Source organism: Pinus tabuliformis, chromosome 1_1 (genome assembly GCF_031772625.1).
Source record: "Pinus tabuliformis cultivar Carrire ecotype Pingquan chromosome 1_1, CPIR1, whole genome shotgun sequence".
NCBI lineage: Eukaryota > Viridiplantae > Streptophyta > Pinopsida > Pinales > Pinaceae > Pinus > Pinus tabuliformis.
In genome coordinates this window covers 425,697,344-425,717,803 of record NC_142297.1, presented here as the reverse complement: position 1 = coordinate 425,717,803, position 20,460 = coordinate 425,697,344, and positions in this window count along the sequence as shown.

Below are 20,460 nucleotides of genomic sequence, written 5' to 3'. Positions count from 1 at the left end.
TCACCTCCCCTGCAGGGGTGCCTTTTCATTGTTATGACAAGTGATCCATCGATATGACCCCAGGTGCGTCGCTGCCCAATGGGCCAATCTATCGGCGCTCCGTTTTGGAGAACGGCAAAATCAAGAGGCAGATTCAGGAGCTGCTGCAAAAAGGTCACATCTCAACGAGTTCATCACCTTGTGGGAGCCCGATCGTGTTGGTACCTAAGAAGGATGGGACTTGCAGACTCTGTATTGACTATTGGGGCTGAACAAGATCACTGTCTGGAATAGGTACCCGATCCTAAGGATTGATGACCTTTTGGACCAACTGACAGGGGCATAATATTTCAGCAAGATCGAATTGAATTCAGGATATCACCAGTACCAATCGAACCCTCCAATGTGTGGAATACTGCCTTCAAAGCCAAGGAGGGCCTTTTTGAATGGTTGGTTATGAATTTCGGGTTGACGACTGCTCCTGCAACATTCATGAGGCTGATGGATGATATCTTGCGGCCATTCAACAACTCACTTGTAGTGTTATACTTGGATGACATCCTAATCTTCAGCCAAAGTTGGGAAGAGCACCTCCACCACATCTGGTAGGTTCTCCAAACACTACAGCGACACATGCTATGTGCCAATTTGGAGAAATGCACTTTTGGCATGACCCAAATTTAGTATATCGGATACATTATTGATGAATGGGGGTGCATGTGGATCCAGACAAGATCCAAGTCGTTCAGGATTGACCATCTCCAACCACTTTGATAGAGCTCTACAACTTTCTGGGTCTTGCCAATTTCTACCGTAGGTTCGTGTTGGGATTCTCTCATATCACTTGGCCCTTGAGTCAAGTCACCAAGGGAGGAGCGAAAGAAAAATTCTTTTGGTCTGAATCTCAACACAAGGCATTCACAGAGTTGAAACATCACCTCTGCTCGGCACCAATGCTTGCATTATCGGACTTACAACAACCATTTGAGATCGAGACATATGCCTCTGACTATGCTATTGAGGCAGTCCTTACTCAACACAGGCATCCAATGGCATATCACAGTGAGACACTTTCAGACATAACCCAGAAATATCCCACTTATGACAAAGAGATGTATTCCATTGTGCAGGCCTGTTGACAATGGAAGCTGTTACACAAAAATATCGTCACCATGATTATTTGCAGTCAGTATGGGTCTATCATCACTTGTACTGTCCTCCTAAGCAAGTCTCAGACCTCAGCTCTTCAAATCAACCTTTGGAAATGAGAGAAAGACATTAAAAATCAATATAACTCTGGTTCCGCACTTTCTCTCATGGTCACCTGCGGTCCTGCACCTTCTGTGTACAAAAACTGCAGACCTGCCCGCTCTGTCCCTAACGGTGTAGGTGCGGACCCCTGTGAAAGTCAAAAGGCGCAAGTTTTATCTTAAAAAAACTCACTTTGGGTTAATTCTAGAGGTTTCTAGAAGGAATTTTGACGTGGATTGTTCGCTCTGAGGTGGTTCATGCATCCCAAAAGAGAAGGAGCTAATCCCTTGATGAGAGGAGCTATCCCTTTGAAGGAGGACCTAGTAACCTCCCTCCATTGCACTATAAATACAGGCATTGGGCTGGTTGCTAGGGAGGTTAGAAGCTGAACATTTTTTAGGGTAAATGCTGGTGAAATCAAGACTTCCTAGTTGAGCTTAAGAGGAGAGATCACACATCTTTTTGGCTTCATTGGGGAGTGAGTGAAACTTGTCAAAGTAGAGGAGACTTCTTGCTGGACCCTGGGAGGAGCTTGTACAGCGTCAAGGCAAAGGTTGTAAAGTTCTTCTTCTTTTGAATTAATACAATCAAACTCATTTTTCTCAACAAGTATCTCATGTTATTTGTTTCATGGACTCCTTGACTTTCATGTTAAATATGTTTTATGCAATTGGCTTTTCAGGTGCTATTTAATTTGTTTGCCTTGTTTGTGTTTGCAGATTCGCGAAAAAGAGCTCATTTGGATCGAAGGAGCGAGGGCATCCACAAGCTTGCGTTGGACCTAAGGTAGGCCCTAAAAACACTTGTTTGCTATTGTTTATCAAAGCATATTTAGAGAAAGATAGTGTCTGGTTGGTTTGCTTGTCATTAGGTCTTCTTTAGATTCTAGGAAGGTCTATCTTGTCCGCAAGATCGACTTATTCCGTGTGACAAAATGGCGACTCCACTGGGGACTTGATTGTTTTCCTTGTTTTTACTTTGACCTGAGAAACTCTATTTTGGTTTCTGTTTTTGGCTTGTTGTGTGTAAAATTGGGTAGATTCTGTAGATCCAGGGTTATTTTTTGTTTTTTATAGCTTTGGGAGAGGACCGCACCCTAGCCGTTTGACACAGTGCGTACCTACCCGCAGCTTGGCTTTTAGCACAGAGTGGGACCGCACCTGTGCCAACTGTGGGCATACGGACCCGGTCAAAATTTTGAAAACCCTAAGATTTCCTCTGTTAGTCAGCTTAGTTTGTGTTTAGAAATTGTTATCGACTGCCCAGACCTGCATATAACTTGTTAGAAGCTTTCCTTGGATTGATTTTGTTAGTGTTAGGGTTTTAGGTGAAATTCCTAGGAGTTTTGCTTGTTGGGTTTGTTTTTCATTTTGGTTGTGTAGTGGCTCTGAGCTTAGAAGCTGTAGGGACTTCAGATCACCTTAGTGTCTACCAGCCTTCTTATGAGTCTGACCATTTATGAAATCTCCCCTTGTTTGAGGAATCCGCTTTGAGTTTTCTCTTTACAAAACTTCGAAAAGCTTGTGTTTGAGAGTTTGGATTTTCATTTTCAAAAAGAAAACAAAATTGGTTGTTCTTGACTGATTTGTGATTCTGCATAAATTAGTCCTTGGCTTGCATCTAGCTGAGTAAAACATCCTTAAAAAAGACTTTTAGTAGGCTTTGACTTCAAATAGGTTTTTTATAGTTTGTAGATCTCAAAATTAGTCATTTTTCATAGTTTTGAGTGTTTTATTAAAAAATATACAAAATATCTTTTGAAAAAGTTTGTTTTTTGTAGTGGTTGAGTGCTTGGAAACGAAAAGGGACATTTTTTGTGAAATAACTAGTTGTCTCATTTTGAGTGCTTTGGAAAGGAAAAATCTCTTCTTTTAATTTGTTTAATTGAGAAAGATTTGTGTTTACAAAGTATTTGCATTCTCAAACTCTTTCTTAGTTTAGAAGTTCATCAAAGAGAAAAATATTGTTTAGATCATCTTAGGTGCATTTTTAGTGATTTTGAGTCGAGTCTTCATACCACGAGTTTCATCTCCGCACCTTTGGACTTAAACAAAAACCACTAAAATTAACGCTTAAAGTAAAATTCACCTAGTAACATTTTTATTTCTAGGGCTCTGATACACCAACTTAGCTTAGGCTAGTGTCTTGGAGTAGGAGAGTAATTAACTCTCCAAGAAAGTAAAAACAAACAAGTAGTTGTATCTTGTGGTAGGGAAGAAATCCAATTGTTGCATTTATGCTCTGGGAAAGCTCCTCTTAAAGGAGAAGCACGAGATCGTGTCCGAACCAGTGTGGGAATCAATCCTTCCTCATTGGGAACGACGCCAGATATTCACGTATTAAAAACGGTAAACCTCGGATTGACCATTGTCGAGGAGCCTGGGGTCACTTGTTGGTAAATCTTGAATTATGTCAAGGAGCCTTCAAGGGGATTGAGCTTGCTACTTTGCCCTTGCGTGCGTATCGGATCGTAGACTGTTCCCCCAGGTATATTTGTCTCAGTTGGTAACCTTAGTGGCCATATTCTTTAGGACTCTTCCTGAGGTGACAGTGGTGGGAAGATCCCACTGTACCTGGAGCAGACGTCGGCTAGACTCACTTGGATTTTTTGGGGGGTTCTCTTCACTCGAGACGGTTAAGTGGAGGAACTTGTGCCAATCTATTCATTAAGCAGGTTGTCGGGGTAACTGTTCCAACCGCCATTTCTGTATTGAACTCTGCGACGTTGGATTTCATCACCAACTAGTGTTTTCAGTCCGAAAAGTTACTGTTTGTGTGTGTTTGATCTCCTAGATTCTTTAGGCGTGTGATTCAAATTTGTTTGGTTCTTTAGAGACTTTAGGTGCTTTTCATTGAGATTTTTACTTTGTTTGCATGTGAAGTAGTTAAAAGTCTTTAACTGTGGCTGAATTACCAAGACAGTCCCGTAGACTTCGGGGCCAGTCTCCTGAGTTAGTAAACGTGGTTGAGTTACTGAGGAAGTCCCGTAGACTTCGAGGCCAACCTCCTGAGGAAGTACCGAGCCAACTCGAAGGCTTGAAAGTCCTCGTAACTCCTAGAGACAATAGAGTTGGGTCACCTGAGGAAGGAGAATCTTCTTTGATAGTACATCCTAATTTTCAACCGTTAGTAGCAGATTATAATCCACAGTTAGTGTCTGTCTCCAAAATCGCTGGTAGCTTTTCATCTACTAGTGATATAGGTGAAGAACCCGAAATATCTGAGCCTGAAAGTGAATTTGCTGCTACTCCGACATCGGGGTTTGTTTCTCCAACTTCTAGTGGTCCTGGTTCACCTAGGGTAGAAAGAGTAATCACCCAAGATCTTCCTTCTGGACTTATTGCTATTGAAGAACTTGCTCCGGAAGAAGAAGTAGGCATCCCTATCCCTGAAAATCAACCTGTTATTGAACTAAGGGAGTGTGAATCAATTTTTTACAGTCCACCTAGGAGTAGTTCTTGGTATCTTTCTTTAACTAATTTTCTAGAAAACTCAGGGTTAAGTTTTTCACCACCTCGTGCTCCTTATCATCCAACACCTAGAGGTTTTTATACTCCCGTCAATATGGCAGGACAGTCATCCATGTTTACTCAATTGCCCGAATCTCTTTTGTATGATGGTCCTTCTGTTCCCTCCGGGTATCAGTCTCTTTCTGGTACTTTTTCGGGAGCATCTCCTCAACCCATTAAGCAAGGGTTATTAACTGGAAACAATGGTACTAAGCCGTTGAGCGTAGAAGACATTCTTATGATGTCAGGTTCTATTCCCAATCCTCAACCTCAAGGTGGCCAGTTACCGCCTGGGGGCAGCCTCAATTAACGCCTGGGGGGCAACCTCAAGGTACACAATTTGAATTTGGGGGGAAACCTCAAGGAGAGTACATACCCATGGGACAGTACGTTCCTCAAGGTCAACCCCAGACTCAATATGTACCCCAAGGTCAACCCCAGTATCAATTTATACCTCAAGGTCAACCCGAGTATCAGTATCTGCCTCAAGGGTATCAACCCCAAGGTCAATACTCGAACCAAGGTTTCCAACCACCCCAAGGTCAAACGTATGTTCAAGGAACGGGAAATGTACCTTTCAATTATCAATCCTACCCTCAACTTGGTTATGGTCCTCAGTATTCTCAACCTGTTATGGGTCAGTACCCCGGAATGAATATAGTGTGGGATCCATCGCAAACCCAACAAGTGTTGCAGCCAAGTGTACAGTTGTCATCTCAAACTGGACAACCCTTAGTTTCTGGTTCACCCCAGCAACCAGTCCAGTCTAACATTCAAACTTCTGTATCTTCGGTAGTTTCTCAGCGTGGGCCTAGTACACCTCGTACTCCGCCTCAAACGACTGCTACAACTGCCGCAACATCTGTTCAATCTACCCCACCTACTTCTGGAGTATCGACAACTCCGGTTTCTACTATTCCTGTATCTACTCCTCAGACATCTTTACCACCGCCTGGATCTACGATTCAAACTTTGGTTCAGATGCCTGTAGGACAACCTGGTTTAAGTACGATTGTCATAAGTCAACCACAATTCACTTATCAACCGTACCAGGGACAGTACCAATTCGGTCCTGCTGTGCAACAACTAGTCTATCAGTATCAACCGTATCCTGGGTACACTTATCAACAACCTCAACAACCCCAGTACGGTCCGGTTAATCATGGTTTTCTGAGAGGATACAATATCCCGAACGCCATTCCCACTCCTAGTTATCCTGGATATCCTCCTCTTGGTGCTGGTCTCATGACCCAGAGTTTTAGGGATCCTAATCGGCAGTTACCGTTTATCGCAACTTTAGACTTACCTGACTTGTCGCGCCTAACGAACGATCCCATTAATTATCTTCCGTTTTGGCCGCCAATGTCGAATAAGTTGCCCAGTGACATTCCCAAGTTCGAAGGTAAATTAGGAGAGGACTCGTCAAACCATGTGATGACTTACCACCTCTGGTGTGCATCTAACTCCATTACAGATGATTCGATCCGTCTTAGACTTTTCCAGCGCACTCCAATTGGTCTCGCGGCCAAGTGGTACATTGAGTTACCGCGAGGCACTTTTTATAATTTTAGTCAGTTAGCTACCTTGTTTTTGACTCATTTTCAGTTGCCAGTCCGATATGACAATGGCACGGAATTGTTAACTTCGCTAAAACAATCGACATCCACTTACATTTCAGATCATATTCATGAGTGGAGACATCGACGACGTTTAGTGAAGGTATTTATTCCGGATCAAATCTTGGCTGAGTGGTTTGTAAAATCTTTGTTGCGAAAGATCACTGAAGATGTTGCTAAAGCCGGAGTTGTTACTGAGGAGCAAGTAATTGCTCAAGCATAGTACCTTGACTTGGTCTATACTCAGTCGGGTACGTTACACAAAAAAATCCCCGATCTTCCCAAGCAAAATCAAATCACTGCAGCTCCTTCGGGATCTCATGCCGCCGATGGTATGATTGGCATGGTTAACACTAAAATTAAGAAGAAGTCTTCTAAGAATTCTTCCCCTATCATAACCTTGCCTGATTCCCCAACAGGAGATTCTTCTGCAGAGATTTCCGCCGATATTCACGTTGTAGAGTCATCTACAGCCAAATCAAAATCCGGTGGGAAGAAGAAAGGAAAGAAGAAGAATAAAACGGACAAAAGTTCAAAGGAGAAACCTGAAAAGGCGGAATCCAATGATGAAAAGCACAAACCTTGTTATCCTTGTCTCATTTGTGACGATGAACATTTTACAAGAGACTGCCCTCATCGTGCAGAGGTTGCGAAGATTGTCAAGGGTTCCCAAACTCCCGTTGTTTTGAAGGATCCGTTTCCGGCTCAAGACAGTAAGATGATAGATTCATCCTCGAACGCCAATGAAGAACCCATACTGATGATGTCCCATGTTAGGATTGCGACTCGATCGCAAGATTATGGTAGTAAAAGTCCTGTTGATGGTAAAGAAGCAGAATCTTCTCATTCTAATCCATGAACCTCAGCTCCCGGTTCCGATCCACTACAGATCGAGAAACCTAATCCAGACTTGGTAATCAAACCACCTGCCAAGGGTATACTTCGAAAGTTAGCTTTCAATCCACATGCGAGAGCGGCTCAGAATTATAACATTGTTGAGGATTTAGCTGTTTCATCCTCAGTAATGTCGGCTTTGGAAGTGCTGCAATCATGTCCAAGACAACGTAAATTACTTTTGTCGAATATAGGAGCTGTTGATGTTCAGGACCCGAACCTAATAATATTTGATCTAGAAAATAGCACACCGCGTTTGCCTCATCAAATGGCTTTCAAGATTCCAGTTATAGTAAAAAACAGGCCTATTCAACGGACTGTAAATGATGAGGGAGCCTCAACGTGTATTATGTCGATACAGTGTTGGAGATCGCTTGGTTCTCCTTCGCTAAATCAATCCTCGACGATTCTAAAGGCCTTTGATGGCCGTGGGTTTCATCCTTTTGGCATTCTACAGGATTTTCCTATAGGGGTTGAATGAAAAACCGTTAGTCTATATGTGAAGGTGGTTGATGCCCCTCTAGATTACAACCTTCTCTTGGGTCGAAGTTGGTCTTACGCTATCATAGCAGTCGTTTCATCAGTCTTTTGAGTAATAAAGTTTCCACACAATGGAAAGATCGTAACAATAGACCAGCTGGCTTACTTTTCATCCGACCCAGCCTCTTCGGAGAGTATTCAGCATGTTGGTAAAATGACTATCCCATATAAGGATGTTGGAGTAGGATTAGTTAAAGATGTCGGTTTACTGGGAAATTTTCCTTTTCCTCCAATCAACGCATCATCTTCATTTGCAACCATTCATATGATTACATCAGACACCATTATTTATGATGATCCTTGGATTGCCCCTTCTGAATCTGAGATAGACTCATTTGGTAATGCCATGCCTTTGAGTCCATATGAAATTGCCTATGAAGTCGTGCAGTCTTTTACCGACCCATGTTCAACCGAAAATGACTTAATGAATGTGGTCCGTGAGGAATCACTTTTCACATCAACCTCGAATTTAACTACGTTTTCTGAACTTGTTCACTCTGATGAGCAAATTCGTGAAATCCTATGTGTAGATGATTTACCATGGGAAGATCTCCATCACAGATCTTCGTTTTTACCTGAGGATGATCATTTTGAAAATGATTTCTCATCAATTTTTACAACTGAATATGTCAAGGAACCTCAGAATCCAATGAAACATCCCGATTCAGAGTTAAATTTGGGAAATATCTCTCGAACTATTCCTATTGACATTTCGGTTAAGCCCGGAATTGTTGAGAACATTCATATAGGTGCCTCGTGTACAGATGATAGAATTCCAATATATAAGCCCCTATTTCAAGAATTCCGTGACGTGTTTGCCTGGTCCTATGAGGAAATGCCAGGAATTGATCCCGCGATTGTTGTTCATGAGATCAAGACTTACCCGGACGCTAAACCCGTCCAACAATGTTTACGTCAGATTCACCCACGAAAAGCTGCTGCAATTAAAGCAGAAGTTGAAAAATTATTGAAAGCAGGTTTCATTTATCCGATCCCGTTAACAGATTGGGTATCGAATATTGTTCTGGTTAACAAAAAGCAGGGAACAATAAGAATATGCATCGACTATAGGGATATTAATCGAGCCTGTCCAAAGGACAATTACCCAACTCCCTATATCGATCAAATCATTGATGATTGTGCCGGCAGCGAAATATTTTCCTTTATGGACGGTTTTTCCGGATACAATCAAATCAACATTCTACCTGCCGATCAACCAAAAACGGCTTTCATTTGTCCATGGGGGACATTTGCTTATTGCAAATTACCTTTTGGGCTTAAGAATGCCGGAGCAACTTTTCAAAGGGCGATGTCTTATGCGTTTCATGACATCAAACACATTGTGCAACCGTATCTCGATGACTTGCCTGCTCATTCCTTACATCGAGCTGATCACCTCGTCCATTTACGAGTAATTTTTATGAGGTGTAGGCATTATCGGATTCGGTTGAACCCACACAAATGTGTCTTCTGTATAGAAACAGGTCGATTGCTGGGGTTTGTAGTTTTGAAAGCCGGCATTCGCGTTGATCCCTCGAAGGTCGAAGCTATCATCAAATTGCCTCCTCCTTCGAGTCTTCGCCAACTCCAAAGTTTGCAGGGGAAAGCAAACTTTTTACGACAATTCATTCCTAACTACGCTAAGGAGGCAAAGGGAGCCTCACGTAGTAGCTGGGAAGGCTGACGCAGTCGGTTAAGGAGGCCGGGTTGCTGGTGCCGGGATTGCGCAAAGCCTAGGAGCTCTCACCTTCAGGTTGCTGGGGTTTAGAACGCTGTGGGAATATTGCAGAGTGGAGTTGGTGAGGTATTGTAGTCAGAACAATACCTGACAGAGCAAGGCCAGAGGAGCTGTTACCGAGGGTTTCTAGCCGAGGAACCCGGATCAGTGGTGCGGTTGCACAAGATGATCAAAGTAGGGGGCATCTTGACAGCAACATGAGGATTTCCAGGAGGGAAATCAGGACTCAGAGGGAGTCTAGAAGAGAACTTCTAGACGAGAAGCAGAGACTCAGAGGAGTCGAACACATAACTTCCAGGAGGGAAGTAGAGGAGCATCATGGCACTAAACGGAGTAAGAGACCAAGATAGACTAGACGGAGCATTGAACTTCGTAGTCTGGAAGGCCAAAATCTTATCTGTACTTGACAAAAATCATGTCAAGAACTTCGCCTTGAAGGTAATAGCTATCCCAGTCAACCCCAATGATAACAACGAGTACGAGGAGGTAGTGGCGAGGGCCAAGAGCATCATCCTTGAAGGAGTCAAGGATCATGTAGTACCACACATAGCCGAGAAGGAAACAACATTTGAGACATGGGAGGCTCTCAAGAAATTGTACCAAAATACTTTTGGGCATAGAAGAATGCTACTTGAGAATCAGTTGAGGTCGTATCAGATGAAGAAGGGAGAACTGATTGACACCTTCCTGGGAGGACTGAATGAGATCCGAGATCAGTTGACTGCTATAGAAGCCACACCAGATCAGTAGTTGATGGTGAGGAAAACCCTGAATGCAGTCTCAGAAGACTGGGAGGTATTTGTCCAGAGTATATTGGGCAGAGGGACACTCCCACCTTGGGACTAGATGTGGGTAGCTCTTCGCTAGGAAGAGATCAGACGGAAATTGAAGACAAGTAGCAGCAGCAAGGGGATCAAAGTCAAGCAAGAGGAGGAAGATGTTGCCCTAGCATCTAAGGGAAAGCAGGAAAAGCGGAAGAAGAAAGATCTCTCCAAGATCTAGTGCTTCCACTATGGGGAGCTAGGTCATTATGTGACCCAGTGTCAAAGGAAGAAGAGTAAGGGAGAGTCTTCCAAGACTAAGGCAGTGCCAGCAAGGGCAGAGAAGGAAGTTTTGACAGACAATGACTGTGCCATGAGTGCACATGCACCACTTGAGCAGAAGTGGGGAGACATCGAGTTGTAGTCAGGTGGACTATAGGTAATGAGGGGCAGGATCCTTGAGGTACCCAACCTCTTGGATTAGACCTTGCTACAAGAGCCCCGGAGAGGAGTAGCAGGACTGGCTGAGTCGACTAGAGATGGATGTGGATGAAGCGGTAGAGAGAGCTACAGTGCAGGAATCCCAAGACAGCACGAGGCTAGCAGGCTGCAGCAGTGCGAGAGGCAAAGGAGTGTTGCATCAGTGCAGGATGGCACAGAGAGGTGTGCATTGATGCGAGATGCAGGGAGTTGCTATAGTAGCACAAAGGTCAAAGAGGGAGCAGCAAAGGGAGCTTCAGCATCAGAGGGTGTCTCTAGACCAACAGAGAGGTCAGTTGGGAGATCAGTTACTTACTTATCAATAACTGAGTTGCAGTGTAGCAGTAGGCAGCACGATGCAACATGATGAGAGGAGGTGCAATGCGGATGCAGTGCTGGGAGAAAGGACTAGCAACAGCACGGATGCAGAGGAAGATGTCGTACGGATGCAGCAGTGGTAGTGGCAGAACCATGGGCAGAAATACATGATACAACAATGCAGAGGATGGTAGGCAGTAGATCTAGCATTAGCACAGGGACCGATGCCGGATGATCAAAGTAATACTCAGTGAGGAGTATTGCTAGAGCACATTCCTCACTAAGAGGGAGCGTTGATTTGGGGTAGCATTGGATGTGCTCTAGCCACGAAATTTGGTGGAGAGGTTGGAGCACATGAGATCTCCAATACCCAAAAAGGGTTTGGGCAGATTCTAAATAGTTCAGGAGATATTAAAATAATTAATACTTTTAATGGAGTCCCTAAGTCTAAACTTAGGAAAAATAAAATATTAATGTGTATTAAAATTAAACTGTGTTAGAATGGTCCAAAAGACATGGATCAAGCCAGATCTAATCTTAGCCGTTGATTAGGGGCTTAATCGCGATCGTTGATTTGTCAACGAGAAAAGTATAAGAGGAGGCTTGAGGGTCACTTGGAGAATACACCAGAGTGATTAGTCATTCTATTCTCTAGAGCGGGGTTTGTTAAGAGAGATAGAGTTAGTGATCAAGAGATGTAACTGAGGAGCATTTGAGTATAGAGAGATAGAGAGGGAGAGATAGTGTCGGGAGAGCAGCATAGTAGCCAGGGAGAGTGACGCAGAACTAGCCAGGGCCACGCAGAGGCAGTCGAGAGCTGTGCAGAGCCTCAGAGAGGCCAGGATTGTTGACGCAGAGGGCCAAAGGGCTAACGCAGGGCCTCCTAAGGCTAATGCGGACCCATTCGGGGTGACGCAGGGCCAGCGCTGGGCAGAGAGGGGCTAACGCAGTCCAGAAAGAGGCTGACGCTGGGGTTTCTAGGGCAGATTTTTGTTGAGTAGCTGCCAGGAGGTTTTTCCAGGGTTTCAGCCAGGAGATTTGTCTAAAACTGAGAGGTATTACTGCCAAGGAAATTCTCTGTTGGCTAGGCAAGTTTCAACACCCAGATTGTACTGTGATATGGCTTAATAAGAAAACCCTCAGATAGTTGCACTGGTTTTCCCACATTGGGTTTTTACGGGGCATTAGTCCAGAAACAATGGTGTCATATGGTCTGATTGTTTCTGTTTCCTTTTAGTTGCTGATCTGTAATATGTTGAGCATGCACTAGCGTTTATTTTCAGTGTTTACATTGTAAATAACTTGTTAAGTAAGATAACAAGTAGGTAGGAATAAATCAGATAAATGCATGGAGGGTTTCTAACTAAGTAAACTTAGAAACTTCAAAATCATCGTCTGTCTCCACTTCCTTCTCTGCCATTGTTGGCGCTACCTTAGTCTTGGAAGACTCTCCCTTACTCTTCTTCCTTGGACACTGGGTCGCATAGTGACCCAACTCCCCACAGTGGAAGCACTTGATCTTGGAGAGATCCTTCTTCTTTCGTTTTTCTTGCTTTCCCTCAGATGCTTGGGCAACATCTTCCTCCTCCTTTTTGACTCTGATCCCCTTACTGCTACTTCGTGCCTTGGTCTGCCGTCTAATCTCTTCTTGGCGAAGACCTGCCCACATCTCCTCCCAAGGTGGAAGGGTCCCTATGCCCAGTATACTCTGGACAAATATCTCCCATTCTTCTGAGACTGCATTCAGGGCTATCCTCACCATCAATTCCTGATCCGGCGTGGCTCCTATGGAAGTCAACTGATCTCGGATCTCATTCAGTCCTCCGAGGAAGGTGTCGATCGGTTCTCCCTTCTTCATCTGATATGATCTCATTTGATTTTCTAGTAACATCTTTCTCTGCATAGAAGTATGCTGGTACAATTTCTTTAGGGCATCCCACATCTCATTTGTTGTTTCCTTCTCGGTAATGTGTGGTACTACATGGTCCTTGGTCCAATCAAGGATGATGCTCTTGGCCCTCGCCATTGCCTCCTCGTACTTGTCGTTATCAGCTGGGTCAACTGGGATCGCTATCGTCCTCAAGGCGAAGTGCTTGACACGATTTTTGTCAAGTACGGATAAGATTCTAGCCTTCTAGACTGCGAAGTTTGAGGCTCCGTCCAGTCTGTCCTAGTCTCTTACTCCGTGTAGTGCCATGCTGCTCTTCTACTTCCCTCCTGGAAGTTTTCGATGTGACTCCCTATGAGTCTCGATTTCCCTCCTGGAAATCCTTCTGCTGATGTCGAGATGCCCCCTACTCGGCTAGAAACTCTCGGTAGAAAATCCCTCCTCCTTGCCTTGTTAGGTATTGTTTTGACTACAGTACCCCACCAGCTCTACTCTATAACTTTCCCACAACCTCCTAAACCCTAGCAACCTGAAGGTGAGAGCTCCTAGGCTTTGCGCAATCCCAGCACCAGCAACTCGGCCTCCTCAGCCAATTGCGTTAGCCCTCCTAGCTTTTACGTGGCTCTGCATGAGTCTCCCTTTGCCTCCCTTAGCCTCTGCAGTGCCTCTTCCTGGCTCACCCTTGATGATGTAGGCAGTGTGTCACCCTTCCCTTGTTACTGCTCTGTTAGAGACAACTTCTGTCACTCGGGACAACTATTTTATGCTGCTATTGCGCTGCTCAGGTGATGCCCTCAGTTCTCTTGTGATCTGCAACCTCCCTCCAATACCATGTTGAAGTTTCTAAGTCTACTAGTTAGAAACCCTCCATGCACTTTACTGATTTATTCCTACCTACTTGTTTCGTTACCTAACAAGTTATTTACAATGTAAATACTGAAAATAAACACTAGTGCATGCTCAACATATTACAGATCACCAATTGAAGGAAACAAAAACAAGCACACATGACACCGTTATTTTTGGACCAATGTGCTCGGAAAAACCCAATGCAGGAAAACCGGTGAAACTATCTAACGGTTTTCTTATTAAGCAATTTCAGAGTACAATCTGGGTGCCAAATCTGGCTTACCCAACAGAGAATGCCCTTGGCAGTAGTACCTCTCAGTCTAAGACAAATGTCCCAGTTGAAACCCCAGATAAACCTTCCGGTTGCTCCTCAGCTCCAATCTGCCCCAGAAACCCTAGCGTCTGCCTGGCCATTCAACCTTCTTACTTTTATGGATCCCTTAACCTTTGGTCCTTTGGACCTTTGGTCCTTTGGTCCTTTGAACCTTTTAGCACACAGATAATATGGTTAGATGACACTTCTTCTTCGACTTTTTTTAACCTTTGGTCTTTTGGGCCTCTGAATCGGCCTTCGCCTGCTCCCTTTCACTCTATTATGTTCTTTTTCCTTTTTTTCCTTGGTTTTTAACCAACTTTTTTTATTCCTCAATTGCTCGAGGGGTATATCACTTTTTTTGGACTGCGTCGGCCTCTCTCTGCCTAGCACTAGCCTTGCATCACCCTAAATGGGCCTGCATTAGTCTCAGGAGGCCTTGCGTCAGCCTTCTGGCCCTCTGTGTCCGCAACACTAGCCTCTCTAAAGCACTGCGCAGCTCCTGGCTGCCTCTAGGTGGCCTTGCATGAGCCCTGGCTGGTTCTCCATCACTCTCTCTAGCTCCTGTTCTGATCTCTCGACACTATCTCTGCCTCTTTGTCTCTCTGTACTCACTGCCCCTCAGCTGCAACTTCGATCATTGATTCTATCTCTCTTAGCAAACCCCGCTCTAGAGAATAGAATGACTGATCATTTGGTGTACTCTCCAAGTGACCCTCAAGCCTCCTCTTATACTTTTCTCGTTGACATATCAACAACCAAGATTAAGTCCCTAATCAATGGCTAAGATTAGATTTGGCTTGATCCATGTCTTTTGGACCATTCTAACACAGTTTTATATTAATCCACATTAATATTTTAATTTCCCTAAGTTTAGACTTAGGGACTCCATTAAAAATATTAATTATTTTAATATCTCCCAAACTGTTTAGAATTTGCCCAAACCCTTTCTGGGTATTGGAGATCTCATGTGCCCCAACCTGTCCACCAAATTTCGTGGCTAGAGCACATTCGATGCTATCCCAAATCGACATGCAGCTGAGGGGCAGTGAATACAGAAGCAGAGAGGCAGAGATAACACCGAGAGGATCAACACAGTAGCCGGAGAGAGGGACGCAAAACCAGCCAAGGGTTCACGCAAAGCTAGCTAGGGCTCACATAAAGGCAGTCAAGAGCTGTGTAGTGCATCAGAGGGCCAGTACGCGTGACGCAGAGGGCCAGAGGACTGACGCAGTGCCTTCAAGAGGCTAATGCAGGCCAAGCCAGAGTGATGTTGGGCTAATGCTAGGCCAGAGAGAGCTGACGCAATCCCTAGAGGCAGACGCTGGGGTTTTGTGGGGCAAATTGGAGTTGTGGAGCTGCCGTAGTGTTTATTCGGGGTTTCAGCCAGAATATTTACTTCTGTGTAGAGAGGGACTACTATAGAGATTTTTCTCTATTGGGTGAGCTAGATTTGGCACCCAAATTGTATTATGAAACTGCTTAATAAGTCAGAGCCTCAGATAGCTGTACCGATTTCCCCGCATTGGGTTTTTCTGGGGACATTAGTCCAAAAACAATGGTGTCACTTGTGTGCTTGTTTATATTTCCTTCAGTTTATGATCTGTAATGTGTTGAGCATGTACTTGTACTTATTTCCAGTATTTACATGGTAAATAACTTGTTAATTAATAGAACAAGTAGGTAGGAATAAATCAGTAAAGTGCATGAAGGGTTTCTAAGAGGTTAGATGTAGAAATTCCAACAAGAAGAACGAAAACAAGTCAATCTAGAAGTGCAGAGTTTCTGTTCTAGGTACAAGATGGAAGAATGAACAATCAAACTCAAGAACTCTCTATCACAATCCCTCTTCATAATGTTATGCCTCATGGATGCCATAGGGTCATGATGGGAAGGAAAAGGGGACTCGGAACATGGAAGGGGACAACAGATTGGTTTCTCAATGGAGTGATTGTATTCACAACCCTAAGGGTATGAGGGGGAAGGAGGGATGCATCTAGTGGATGGCTATTCCTCAACATCATACCTAGGAGAGGAAAGGGGATCGTTAATGATGGTGATACTGTGAGAATGGGAAAGGCAAGGTCTCGTGGATAATTGTTAAAATTGGCAACCAGGGAAAAACTTCATGTGGGACATCTTATTCATGGTTGATAATATTTTTATTAGATTCCTCTCGTCGAGAGGTGTAGGATTGATATAAAGATCATTTGATTCCAATAAGTATTCATGGAGATATGAATTTATTTTGATTATGGAATTATTATCAAGCCGACCTACAACTCATGTAGGCTCAGAAGCCCAACAGTCGCATCTATTCACCCACCAACGTTGTGTATAAATATAAGAGGACTTTTCCTCATTTGGACTCACTCATCTCATCACATATCTCTCTCTCTCTACTACGCAGAAATGGGTCTCTCTCTCACACATGTGAAGCCGGAAGCTGTTGAATTTGAAGCTGCAACTGCAGAAGTAAAGATTGACTTGCGTGGCCTAGAAGATCTCCTCTTTGGAACTACGTTGTAGGTTCATCTGAACCTCCTCTGAAAGCCGCAACTTTTGGTGGTGGAATGAAGTCAATCCGACGAACGGTTTGCAAGATATCGACTGCCCTAGTTTGAAGCCGGAAACTGCTGAAACTGAAGCTGCAACTGCAGAAGTAAAGATTGACTCGCGTGGCCTAGAATATCTCCTCTTTGGAACTACGCTGTAGGTTCATCTGAACCTCCTCTGAAAGCCGCAACTTTTGGTGGTGGAATGAAGTCAATTCGACGAACGGTTTGCAAGATATCGACTGCCATAGTTTGAAGCCGGAAACTGCTGAAACTGAAGCTGCAATTGCAGAAGTAAAGATTGACTTGCGTGGCCTAGAAGATCTCCTCTTTGGAACTGTGCTGTAGGTTCATCTGAACCTCCTCTGAAAGACGCAACTTTTGGTGGTGGAATGAAGTCAATTCGACGAACGGTTTGCAAGATATCTACTGCCCTAGTTTGAAGCCATAAACTACTGAAACTGAAGCTGCAACTGCAAAAGTAAAGATTGACTTGCATGGCCTAGAAGATCTCCTCATCTGAACTGCGCTATAGGTTCATCTGAACCTCCTTTGGAAGCTGAAACTTTTGGTGGTGGAATGAAGTCAATCCGATGGTCGGTTTGTGAGATATGGTCTGCCCTAGTTTGATATTGAAGCCGCTAATGTTGATGCTATTGATCTAGGGTTTGCTACTGTTGATATGAATCAGATTTATTGTACTATTTCTCTCTGCTGAATTATTGAAGATAAAAGAAGATTTGATCAAAGGGTTTCCCCACACATTGTGGGGTTTGTCCCTGGCTAGCCGCCACATCTTGTGTCTCTTGTCTTGGCTTGTTTTCTATCGATCGTTTAATGTTCTATCTGCACTTTACTTTATGTACATGTGATTGCTAATCAGTGGAATATAATAAGAAGAAGAAGTAAACTGTTATAAGCATAGAACATACCATAACTTAACAATAATGCAACTATTTTATTGGGATCTTGGAGAAGACATGGGAAAGTAAGGCCTTTGTCAGTTTCATCATCGATGTCATAAATAGAGCTTGCTATTTCCAACAAACCTTCTTCATACGTGGGAAAACAATGATCCTTCCTTTCGATGGTCAGGGTAGGCATATCATCATGAGTAATGTCCTGGAGAAAAGAAGAATCAATTTCAACCTCATTTTCCATGTCAGTATCATAAATAGGGTCATAGTCAAAATGATGGTTGCCCACATCCTATTTTCCTTCATTAATGCACAATAAATCAGAAATGTCATCATCATAGGGAGGTAAAATACTGATATCTTCAAACGTCCTTTCTTGAATGAAAGTCCCCACTTCATTGTGTCCATTGTCATGGTCTCCAATGGGGCTCTCACTCATGCCATTCACATTCTCAATCCTTAAATTTGCATCCTAAAGGTCCTCTATGGCATTATGTCTATCATGATCTTCTTTAGATGGATTCCATTCTTGCATATATTCCTCACTCTCATGATGGTCATCCATACTCTAATTTTCTTCAAGGTTACCTTGATCAACCAATTGTTTACATTGTAAGGGGCTTTGTGATTGATTATAATATTTTTCATTGATAAGGTTAGTCAAAATATTAAAAGCACAGATTTGGCTAGCAAATTCAGAGAGACAACTAGGATCTTTCTCATAGGCACACATTATTATGTAGAGTTGTTTTTGTGTATCCCATGAAACCTGAGCAAGAATTCTTTATCCATGTTTTCCAATAAATCTTCACAAAACTCAATATATTGGTCCACAACCTTTTGAAGTTCTTGAAGTCTTAATCATTGAGCTTTGCAAAGATATCTTCTTTTCGACAATAAGCCATTTTTCATGATTTTTCATATTAGTATTAAGATGGAGTCACCAGGGTGAATGTAAATGCCTTGATAGATGCTTATGTTAAAATTGGCAACTAGGGCCAAACTTCATGTGGGTCACCTTATTCATGGCTGATTATATTTTTCTTGGATTCCTCTCATCGAGAGGTGTAGGATTGATCTAAAGATCATCCAACTCCGATAAGTATTTATGAAGGTATGAATTTATTTAGATTATGGACTAATTGTCAAAGTCAGCTGGCAACTTATGTAGGCTCAGAAGCCCAACAGGCGCATCTATTCATCATCAACGTTTTGAATATAAATTCAAGGAGCATTCTCCTCATTTCCACACTTCACTTCTCATCACACATCTCTCTCTCCTGCGCAGAAAGGTCTCTCTCTCACACGTGAGAAGGAAGGATGCAGTTTTCTAAGGGTTTACAAACTGCAGATCAGAACTTTGACCAGCGTTGACCAACATTCTCTCTCTCTTGACTGTGTAGTAGGTGAAGCTGACTCTACTTGGAAATCCGCAATTTTTGGCACAAGAATCAAGGTGATCTGACCTCCACTTTGGAAGATATTGACTGCCCTAGTTTAGGGCTGATGCCACTGATGTTGATGCTGCTGATCTAGGGTTTTCTGCTACTGATATTGATCAGATTTTTGTATTATTTCTCTCTACTGAATTGTCGAAGATAAAAGAAGATTTGATCAAAGGATTTCACCATATTGGGGTTTGTCCCTAGATAGCCGCCACATCTTGTGTCTCTTGTCTTGGCTTGTTTTCTGTTGATCGTATAATGTTCTATCTGCACTTTACTTATGTACATGCGATTGCTAATCTGTGGATAATAATAAGAAAGATAAGTAAACTGCTCTAAGCATAGAACATACCTAATCTTCACATTGTATCAGAGCTGAAGTGAAGACAAAGCCCAAGCAAGAGCAAGAGCAATCACCGAAGAGAAGATTGGCAAGGTTATCCAAAGAAACCATGGGGTCCTCAACACACTTCCCTGTTGAAGACAAACTCCAAGAGAAGTCTGACTACCACGGATGGAAGATGTATCTCAATCTAACATTAGAAGAACAGAAAGTGTTGGACTACATGAGAGGTGGAATTGTTGAACCTCCATCAAATGCATTTGCTGCTGCTAGGAATAAATGGACCGAGGGGGGGAGTAAAAGCTAAGAAGATTGTCCGGGACTCTATCGACAAACATTTGGTGGCCTATATCTCCGACCTGAACACCTCCAAGGAAATCTACGATAGATTGGTGAGTCTATTTAAAGTTAATGATGCAAATCAAGTTTTGTTCCTTAGAAATAAGTTGAAGGAAATTAAGAAGGGCAAAGATGAAAGTATGCAAGCATATTTCTTAAGGATCACCGAGATCAAGAATGATCTCCCATCTATTGGGGAAATAATTCCTGATAGGGAAATGGCACTCACAACTCTTGGAGGATTACCATCTGAATGGTACGTGTTCAGGACTACTCTTCTCAACAATAACGTAATTCCTAGATTCGAGGAATTAATGGCAAGATGCATTCAAGAAGAAACAAGGATGGAAGAGCAAGAAATGCCCATACCTAAAGGTCCTCCCACTGCCTTTTCTTCTCATGCTAAGAAAAGAAATAATTCCGGGGCTAAATTCAAAGGAAAGGCCGGACCTAAGGGTGGAAAGAAAGGACGATGTTATATTTGCAATAAAGCAGGTCACTATGCAAGGGAGTGCCCTGATAGAAGGGACTCACACTGGGACGATGATCAAAATCCCTCTCATGGCAATCAAAGGAATGGCAGGTCTAATAGCAAAGGCAAGAGAAGTGCCGGAAATCAAGGAAGAGGACAACCATTCAAAAGGGCAAGAAATTCCAGGTATGAATCTAACACCGTTAACAATAAGCAAGATGAATATTATCTACCAGCTGCTCTATCTACCTCT